The sequence below is a fragment of the Fukomys damarensis genome, unplaced genomic scaffold, assembly GCF_012274545.1.
Source record: "Fukomys damarensis isolate Sample0158 unplaced genomic scaffold, DMR_v1.0_HiC HiC_scaffold_20, whole genome shotgun sequence".
Lineage (NCBI taxonomy): Eukaryota > Metazoa > Chordata > Mammalia > Rodentia > Bathyergidae > Fukomys > Fukomys damarensis.
Genome location: NW_022900932.1, coordinates 858,379 through 867,679, shown reverse-complemented (window position 1 = coordinate 867,679; position 9,301 = coordinate 858,379). Strand labels below are relative to the sequence as shown.

The window sequence follows — 9,301 nt, the reverse complement described above, 5'->3', positions numbered from 1 at the left end:
GAGGAGGAGGAGGGTGAGAAGGAAGACGAAGCAGGCTCAGAAATGGGAGAGGGAGGAGTGGCCTCCTGCTTAATGCAGGAGAAATTCAGGACGAAGAGGACAGGGACTGCTGAAGAGGAGGAGGAGGAAGAGGAGGGAAGGTCTCTGGGGAGAAGAGGAAACCGGATGCTGAGGTGAGGGAGAGCAGGAAGGTGCGAGCCCGGTCTGAGCCCTGGTTCCCCACCGTCCTGTGAGCAGTGGAGTGAAAACAGCTCTGCTCTTGGCCAGTGACAGCGATTCCCTGAGGGGGCAGGGTGTGATCTGTGCAGGAGAAGTGGGGCTGTGCAGTTCTCCCCTGACCTTTCCGGCTCAGATTTATGTCTATTCGTGGTCAGCTTGAATGGAGAGAAAAATTTGCACTGACCTCCTCCATCCTGAAACTCTAGCAATTGACTGAGAATCTTAATTTCCTATTTGTTTTGGTACTGGGGATTGAACTTGGGTCCTTACTCTTACAAGGCAGGTGGTGGCGCCACTGAGCTAAATACCCGGCCCTAGTTCATGGAGTTTTGGGCAAGTGTTGCTCAGTAATGACTGTACTCCATGGATTTTGTGGTGACTGATAAGATTTTATCTTTGAAGGAAAGATCACTTACACTAAGTCCAGACATTCATGTGAGCGCTTCCTTGGGCTGCAGATCGGGACTTGCCAAGCGTTGTTTGTTTTGTTTCATTTTGTTTTTCCTGCGTACTCCATCTCCTCTCTCCGATTTCTGTGTGTGATCTCCCTCCCTTCCTCTTTCACTGTCCTATCCCTGTCTCTCCGCTCCCCCGCCTTTGTCATAAATGAAGATTGGGCAACTTGTGGACCCCCAGAGCACGCTTGTCTGGATTTTCAAAAGGTGAAAAGGAAGAAACTGGGAAGGCCAGGGACTTAGCTCAGGTACTGCGCCTGCCTTGCAAGCACAAGGCACTGAGTTTCATTCCTGGTGGTGGTGGGAGGGAGTTTTACTTACTGTGAATGTTTCTTGGCTGATAACAGGGCAGAATATCTTTAGGAGGACGGAGAAAAAAAGGAAGCCAGGGAAGCTTGTGGAGCTGGTACCAGTGTTTCTCTGCAGTCTGGGCAACTCCTGGTTAAGTAAATTGAAATTAGCTTCCCAGAGATTTGGATGCCAACCCTGTGAAGTGTTTATAGCTTCTCTGAGTAGAATTTGAATTACTATTCCCATTGTTTTAAAGCATTAGCAGATACCGTGCAGCAGGGGACTAGCTGAGAAACTCAGACAGAAGACTCTGGAACACGGAACACGGAACACGTGCAGATTCGCTTGAGTGCTGGGAGCTCAGCGAGTGTCTCCTGTCACACTTGAGAGCCCGGACAGAAGTGTGCTCCTCTTTGTCTACCTTTTCTCACATTTACGAGGCTTAATTCCATGGCAGTTTCCCTGGGAACAGAGCAAGCAGGATTCGCACAAAGCAGAGCAGTGCTGGGGCTGGGGAGCAAAGAGTCAGGCAGGAATTTCTGAGTCCACTGTGCTCCCTGGTGACAGATTCCAGAAGCTGTCACGGTTACTCAGGGGAGATCTGCAAGGAGCACAGTTGCCCAACTCCATACGGAGGGGTGGTTTCTTCTCTCAGTAACATCTTTGCGATATTTTGTGTAGTCGGAAGAATGTTCCAAAGTAAATCAGTGCTCCATCGGCAGACTGGTGAGGGCCGCCCCGCTGGGAATGGAGCTCGCGGCTCCCCCACCCCAACGCCCCGCGCCTCCATCGGACCAGACGTGAGAACCGCGGCCCAGCAGGAGCATCTGCAGCTTTCCCTCCCGCACCCCACCCCAGCGGTACCGGTACCTGGACCCGCACTGCAGAGGCACAGATGCTCACAAAGGCCATTTTCCTGAGCTCCAGAAGACAGAACGGAAGTGAACAACTGTGATAAAGGCACAGCAGACCTCCGCGGTGGGCACGTTGGGGGTCACCACCCCTATGTTCAGGGGAAGGGCAGCAGGAACCCGCGGACTTCAACCCGGCACCAGGTCAGAGATCTCAACTGGGGCCTCGCAGCCAGAATTCAGCCTGAATCTCAGGGGTCTGCCATCGGCTGGGAGCAACTGACTGACTTAGTTCTGCACATTGCAGGGCACTGTCACAGCAGAGACAGACCCCGAAAGACGCTCTTCAAATTTTTTTTCTTTCTTTTCCTTGTATTTTTAAATTTTTTATTATTTTATTTTTCCCATCCTGCAAATTCTTCCTTTGATCTCCCCCTTGTTCTCCCTCAGTCTCTTGCTCCCCAGTTTTGCTACATCTCCTTTTCTGTTCCTCTTCCTGCCCTAATTCAGATTTCGTCTTTTTCTTTTCTTCTCTCTTTCCTTCATGGGATTGTCATTAGTTTCAAAGGAAAGTGAGAACAGTTCATAGCTTCCCTCTTGCTGTTAGGTTGTTCTAGTCCTGTCTTTGCTCTTGCGCTCTGTCTTTCCCGCTTGTCTTCAACAGTCTCCGAGAGCTTGCGTGATCATCTGTGTCCTCTGGCTTCACTTGAAACCTTCTCCTACTCTTCCCCTGTCTATTCCTCTCCTCCCAGCTCCTTCTGCGTCCCCATCCTGAAGGGTAAAGTTCCTATATGGAAGAGTTTATTCACTATAAACATATTTTGGGGTGGTCCTTGGTTTTGATTTAATTCACATGGTTAAAGGGGATAGATCAGGAACTACCACAAAAAGTCCATTTCTAAACTGTGCCTGATGGTATTGTGTTGCTGATTGTATCAATTGGGCCAAAGGGTTGTGATTGATTTAATGAGTTGTCCTTTCTGATATTATGAAAATGAGAGTATCTCTGAGTCATTAGAGACTCAAAACCTAAAGAGCAGATATATTAGGAAGATCAAGGTACTAACCCAGGAATTAAACCAAGGACAGTCCAACAACAAAAATAAAAATGAGAAAACACTTAAGCAAGGCACAGATACAGACTTCCTGTTCACCAATGGCAAATTCCCAGAGAAACGAGGTGGGAAAGTCTGATAATGAACCACCAGATCACCCTGAACTCATAACACAGGAAGTAACAAAACAGATCGATCAGGCTCTAGAAAAATTCAAAACAGAAATAATTTCCCAGATAACTACAGAGATGGTGAACACAATGAAAGACACTGATTAGAAACTCAAGAACGGAAACTGACAAAAAAAATAGATGACCTCTGGAACGTGACAGAAGCCACGAACGCCCAGCATAGGAAAGAAATGGAAACAATGAATGCCCAATTTTGGAAAGAAATGGAATCCATAAAACAGATTCAAACAGATATGCAGAAGATTAAAGACTACTGAAAGCATTAGCAGCAGGATGAACAAATGTGAAGATAGGATTTTGGATACAGAAGATAAATTAGTCAGCGACCATGAGAAGAGAGATCTCTTAAAAATAAGGGATCAGCCCCTTGTGGTGGCACACACCTGTAATCCCAGCACTTGGGAGGCTGAGGCAGGAGGATCACTGTGAGTTTGAGACCCGCCTGGGCTACATAGTGAGTTCCAGCTCAGTCTCAACTACATAGTGAGACCCTGTCTCAAAAAGGAAAAAAAATAACTGGGTCTTGCAGTGTAATTCAGGGAAACCACCAGATCACTATATAGCACAGGCTGGCCTTGAACTCATGGTGATCCTCTTGCTATAGCCTCCTGAATGGTTGGGACTACAGGTGTGTCCCACCATGCCCAGCCTAAATAGTCCATTCCCAAAGAGGCCTCAAAATTAGCAGTAAAACTGAAACACAAAGAAGCAAAAACATCACAATGAATTCTGGGACAGGCCTGTGTGCCGCACACCCTGTCAGTCATGCCTGTCAGTCTTACCTAAAACCAGCGGGAGGCCCCTGGGCTGGGGTGCCCGTCCTCTAGATCCCCAAAGCCTAATTTATCTGTGTGCCATGGATCTGCTCTCCTGTCACCCAGCACTACTTCTCTGCTTGTGCCGTGTTTCCTGTTCCCACGGGCTTGCCCTGAGCACACCTCGTGCTGCTCAGTACCTGCAGCTCCTTTCCGTTTAATATCGGGCAGCACCTGCAGGGCCTGGCTTGGTGTACAGGAGCCTGGAGTCTACGGCGAGATTCATTCTGTAGTTGGAATGGACCTGTTGGGAGTTTTCAGTGTCCTCCTGAGTCTTCGTGGTGGGCTGTACTAACTTCCTTCCTCCCAGCAGGACATGAGTTCCCTTTTCTCTGCAGCACTGTCAGGTTCGATGCGTTTTGTCTCTTTGGTAATGGACATTCAGACTCGAGAGGAGTGAGATGCTGTGGGCTTCTCCTTCACATTTTTTTCCTGTTCACTGGCAATGTTGAACATTATTTCATAGCATTCCTGGCCATTTTTATTTCTATGCTAAGCAATGTCTATTTGGACCCTTTGGGCATTTTATCAGGATTAGTTACTGAAGTTGCTGCTGTTCATATTTCTACCTTTGCCTATGCACTGGACATTAACCCTGTGTGAAGTGAATGGTTTAGTTGTATTTCCTCCGATTCTATGTTCGGCCTCTCACTCTGTTGTCTGTATCACCCCAAGCAGGACGTTTCCAGTTTGATACAATCTCATGCAGATTGGTGTTGCTGGCAGAACCAAGGCCCAGTGTGGTTCTCCCAGCCAGAGGGGACCGGGATCTTTCTGGGTCTGCAGCTAGCACCACGGACGGTGACACAGGCACAGGCCTGACAGGTAAATGCCCTTTGCAGGTTTTGGGCCCCAGCAGTCTCACAACCTTTTGCCTGGATCCCAGAGCTCTGGCAAGGACTTCTGATTCTGGGCAGCTGCTAAGTGCTGTGGCTTTGGGAAGACGGGAGGCCCGATGTCCTACGGGAGCATCTCGCTAAAACCAACTCTCTTGCTGCTTAATTTGGACTTGCTCTAAACTAGGAACCAGATGTTACCCACGGTGTCCTTCCATCTTTAGGTCCACAGAGTAGAAAAGCAAGTGGGGTAGGAGAGGCTGAAAGAGGGGGAGGAGGCAGCACCCACATCAACAACAGAGGCAGGAATTCGTTTCCATTTCTGTACAGAAAGAATCCGCGCAGACTATTAAGGGGTCCACGGGAGCCGATCAAGGAGACTCCGGTGACTCAGTCACAGTGTGGCCAGCACACGCCTGGACTGCTGTCGGGGGGCGCTGGGGACCCCAGAACCTGGAAATGGACCCAGAAGTGCAGACCAGACCATTGACGAGGACAACCACATCCCTGGAGAAATTCAAGAAGCCACGAGATGGACAGGACCTGGGAATATAAAGATGTCGGCCGTGTAGAGAAATCCTCAGTTCTCCAAGTCTTCCGGCTTCAGTTTGCGTTTGCTGTGAACTCCCATGGGAGATGCGTGTTTTTCAAGTCCTTGTTGACCCTTTATCCGCAGATGTGCTCCTGAGGGACCTGAAAGTGTGGGCCGGGTACTACGTGGAAGAGTCAGCCAGGTGTGGTGGCCAATGCCTGTCAGTCCAGGAACTCAGGAGGCTGAAGGCAGATGGAAAAGTCGGGGCAGGAGGGAGAACTTAGCGAGGATCTGCGTCAAGAGAAAAATTAGACACTTCCAGGAAGGTGGCAGAGTAGTAAATAGCAACAACTCTACCTCTCCCGGATTGGAATGCAGGCACTGGAAAATAACAACTTGGGGAGGAAAAAAGGAGGGAAGTGGATCCCATGGACCCAGGAAGGGTGTGATGGGAGAATTGGAACCCACGGTGAACGTGAAGAGACAGAACACGATGCAGCAAAAGGACGGGCGAACTGCACTTTCTGCCCAGCCCTTGGATCACATTGTGAGAGAGGAGGAGGTGGGTGCCTCAAGTCCACGTGACTGTGTGACCCCTGGAGAGGGGCCTTGGTCAGTGCCACTTAGGGGAGTGGCCAAGTGAACCTGGGATCAGAGCAGAGGTAAGGTGGCTTCATCTCAGGGCTGCCAGTGTTGAAATCCCACAGTGACTGGGTGAGGGACAACTGTGGAGACGTCCATGGTCACAGAGCCATGGTCAGGCCAGTAAGGGGCACCCAGAGTGTTGTGGGCTGAACAACTCAGGCCCTAAGCCCACAACCAGAGCCCAGAACCAGCCTGAACTTCTGTGGAGATAAGAGCACCAGGATGCTCACTTCATCCTCAGCCTACTGCGGGCCTGCTGGGATCATCCAGCATGGATCTGGGCTCTGTCTGTCTCCTGTGACTACCAGAGACAACAGAGACAGCGCCAAATTAGACATCTCAGAAAACTGTGGGCACAAGAAGATAACCGCGGGCCTGAAATCACAGAGAAATCTGTTTTTTCTGCTTTTTTTCTTGTTTGTTTTTTCTTGCATGTGAACAGTTTTGGGCTTCTTGTTTTGTTTTCATCTTGTTTTTGTTTTTCTCTCCCTTCTTTTTTCCTGTTTGCTGAAGCCTGGGTAATTTTGCTTTGCCCTTCAGCCTTCCCTCTAATATCTTTCTCTTCTTTTATTGACTGTTTTTTTTCTCTTATCCCTTTTAAATTTACTCCATTAAGGGTAAAATCACTCTACTGACTAGATATTTATATAATTTTCTGGCTTGTCTGAGATTTTGTTATATAACTATAAATTCTTGTATCTTGAGTTAAAGGTGACAAATTACCAAGACCACTACAGCATCAAAAAAATAACATAGTCCAGTACCAAAGAACTGGTTGCCAGGCCAAACAAGCAGCAACCTCTCATCTCTAATAAACTGTACAGGCAGAAGTCAGGTGTGATGGCACACACCTGAAATCTCAGCATTCAGGAGGCTGAGGCAGGAGGATCTTTGTGAGTTCAATGTCAGCCTGGAGTACATAGCAAGACCTTTTCTCAAACAACAAAAACAGGGCCGGGGTTTTAGCTCAGTGGTGCCGCTACCTGCCTCAAAAGGGAAAGGAGTTGCATTAGACCCCTGATGCCAAAAAAACAAACAAACAAAATTGAAGAGGAAGGATCTTGGAACAGACTCAAAAGCCAAAAGCCAGGTGTGCCTAGAAGACATCTCTGAAAAGTAGTTGTTTTGAAACTGGGTCTTGGCTGGGCCTGGTGGCGCACGCCCATAATCCCAGCACTTGGGAGGCTGAGGCAGGAGGATCACTGTGAGTTGGGACCAGCTTGGGCTACATTGTGAGTTTCAGGTCAGTCTCAACTACATAGTGAGACAATCTCAAAAAAAAGAAAGAAAAAGAGGAAAAAGAAACTGGGTCTTGCAATGCAATTGAGGCTGGCCTTGAACTAAGTATATAGCCCAGGCTGGCCTCAAACTTGTGGTGATCCTCTTGCTTTAGCCTCCTGAATGCTGGGATTACAGGTGTGTACCACCATTCCCAGCCTAAGTAATCAATTCCCAAAGAGCCCTCAAAATTAGTAGTAAAGCTTCCTACCAAAATAGTTTGCAGATATCAACACAGAAAGCAATTTTAAAAAGAGAAAATGAAAAAACACAGAATCAGGATGCAACTCCAGACCTCCAGCTCACCCAAGGCCAATCCACAGGGCACTGAGGTGGAAGAAATAAATCAAAGGCCAGAGGCAGAGCAGCTGCCTAGGAGCGGAGCAGCTGAGTGTGGCTGCAGGATCAGATTCCTGGGCTGTTTCCCCAGTTGATGGGAGGTGGGGTCGAGGAGCAGCCCGGGGGAAGGAGGGAAAGAAAGGGAGGAGGAGGACAAGGAGGAGGAGGAGGAAGGGGGGGTGGGGGACCCCTGTAGATCCCAGGTGAACACTTAGCCCAACCCGCAGTGGTGATTCAGCTTGGGCACCCCGAGGCGCCAACACCAGGGCCCACACAGAGAGAGGACCAAAACTGACAGTTCTGCTCGCCGCCTGCCCTGAGCGTCCCAATCCTGGGCACGGGATTAAAAAAGGACAAAAGCAGCCCCCTCCGGAAGCCGACCGCTGCGCTGCAGTGCCCTGAGTAGAGAGCTGAGAACCGGCAGCTCCACTTCTGGGCCAGACCTCGGGCGCTTTCTGCTCCAGCCCACAGCGGGGCCCAGGCTGACACCGAGAGAGGCGCGACCCTCTCAGAAAGGACTTCGTCAGGTATTTGGGAATAGCAGTGCTGGTGGCGCCACAAAGGCAGGAGTTGCTGCTGGAAGAGGACCACTGTGGGAGAACCCCAGGACTAAGTGGCAAAAGATTTTGGATATGTGGTGCGGGAATCAAGAGGGGGACTAATGGCAAGGCGCTTTTGGACCCGGAGGGTTCTCCGGCGTGCGTGGGGAGGCATGTGGGTCAGGAGATCAGTGCCAAGGGCAAGGGGAGGCATGTGGGGTGATCACGGGGTGCGGGAGACCCCAGGAGAACATGGGACACAGTGACACGGCGAGCTCTGAGTGGACGCGGCTGAGCGGTGCGGTAGTGATGGCAAGGGTCCCACAGGAGGGGCTCGTGACCCATGGAACTGGGGAGGGCGCTGGGCGGGTCAGCAGCAGTGTGCAGGACTTGGCCTTCCCTGGCCGGGATAAAATCGAGGAAAGGAGGTAGGACTTGTTTGGGCTGTTTATTTGAGGCTCTCAGGCACGAGGAAGGTGCCCAGGAAGGCACGGAGGACACGAAACTGCTCAGCGCAGGCCAGGCAGGAAGCAGAGAGGAGGAAGAGACCCAGATCTCCCTCCAGGCGTGGCAGCACATTGGGCTCCGTGCCGGCCTCTGCTCACCTCGGAAGCCCCACCTCTGCGTTCCTGAGACCACAGGGTTGCTCTAAGCTGGAATACAGCAGAAGCGGGTCAGCGTCCCCAGGGCCAGGGCCTGACAACTGTAGGCTGGAGCAGGGCGCCCTCCGCAGGACGGGGTGTACCAGGAAAAAGTGGGCTCCGAGAACAGGTCCCACACAGGTGAGAAGGAGATGGGGCGCTGGGGAGAGGAGGTACGGCGCCCGCAGATGCTCAAGGCCGCTCGGGTCAGCCCAGGACCCTGCGGGTGAGGGCGGGATGGGCACGGGCTGGGTCTCCCTCCCTGGACCTCGGACCGCACTGCCCAGGGCTCGGACAGCAGGGTCCCCGCAGCACGAAAGGCCGTAACCTGCGGTCGCCGCCCAGGCTGACAGCAGAAGGGCGCCTAACGCGGGCGCCGATGCCCAGGGAGCTGAACTGAGACCGGCGCTCCCCGTTGTGGGCTGGGCCTGAGCGGCAGCCCTCGGGGCCCTGAGTGTAGTTCAGAGGAGCAGCCGGGGCGACGCGGGGGCCGCGGGGCGTGGCAAGGACGAAGACCACGGAAAAGCGAGAAACCGGGAGCTGCGGCGAGAGAGTGCAGCGCGGAGCGGGATCGGGGCGCGGGGCGGAGAAAGACGGTGACCGCGGGACCCACT

The 9,301-nt window shown here is 51.5% G+C and overlaps 1 long non-coding RNA gene across 1 annotated transcript in view; it reads right to left on the bottom strand.

Annotated features, from left to right (window-relative positions):
* Window positions 1-980: 980 nt before the first annotated feature.
* The window catches only part of LOC104875740, a 12,523-nt gene continuing 4,202 nt past the window's right edge, over window positions 981-9,301 (bottom strand). The window contains exon 3 of the long non-coding RNA XR_784163.1: window positions 981-1,112. This is a non-coding gene — a long non-coding RNA (uncharacterized LOC104875740). The remainder of the gene's footprint in view (window positions 1,113-9,301) is intronic.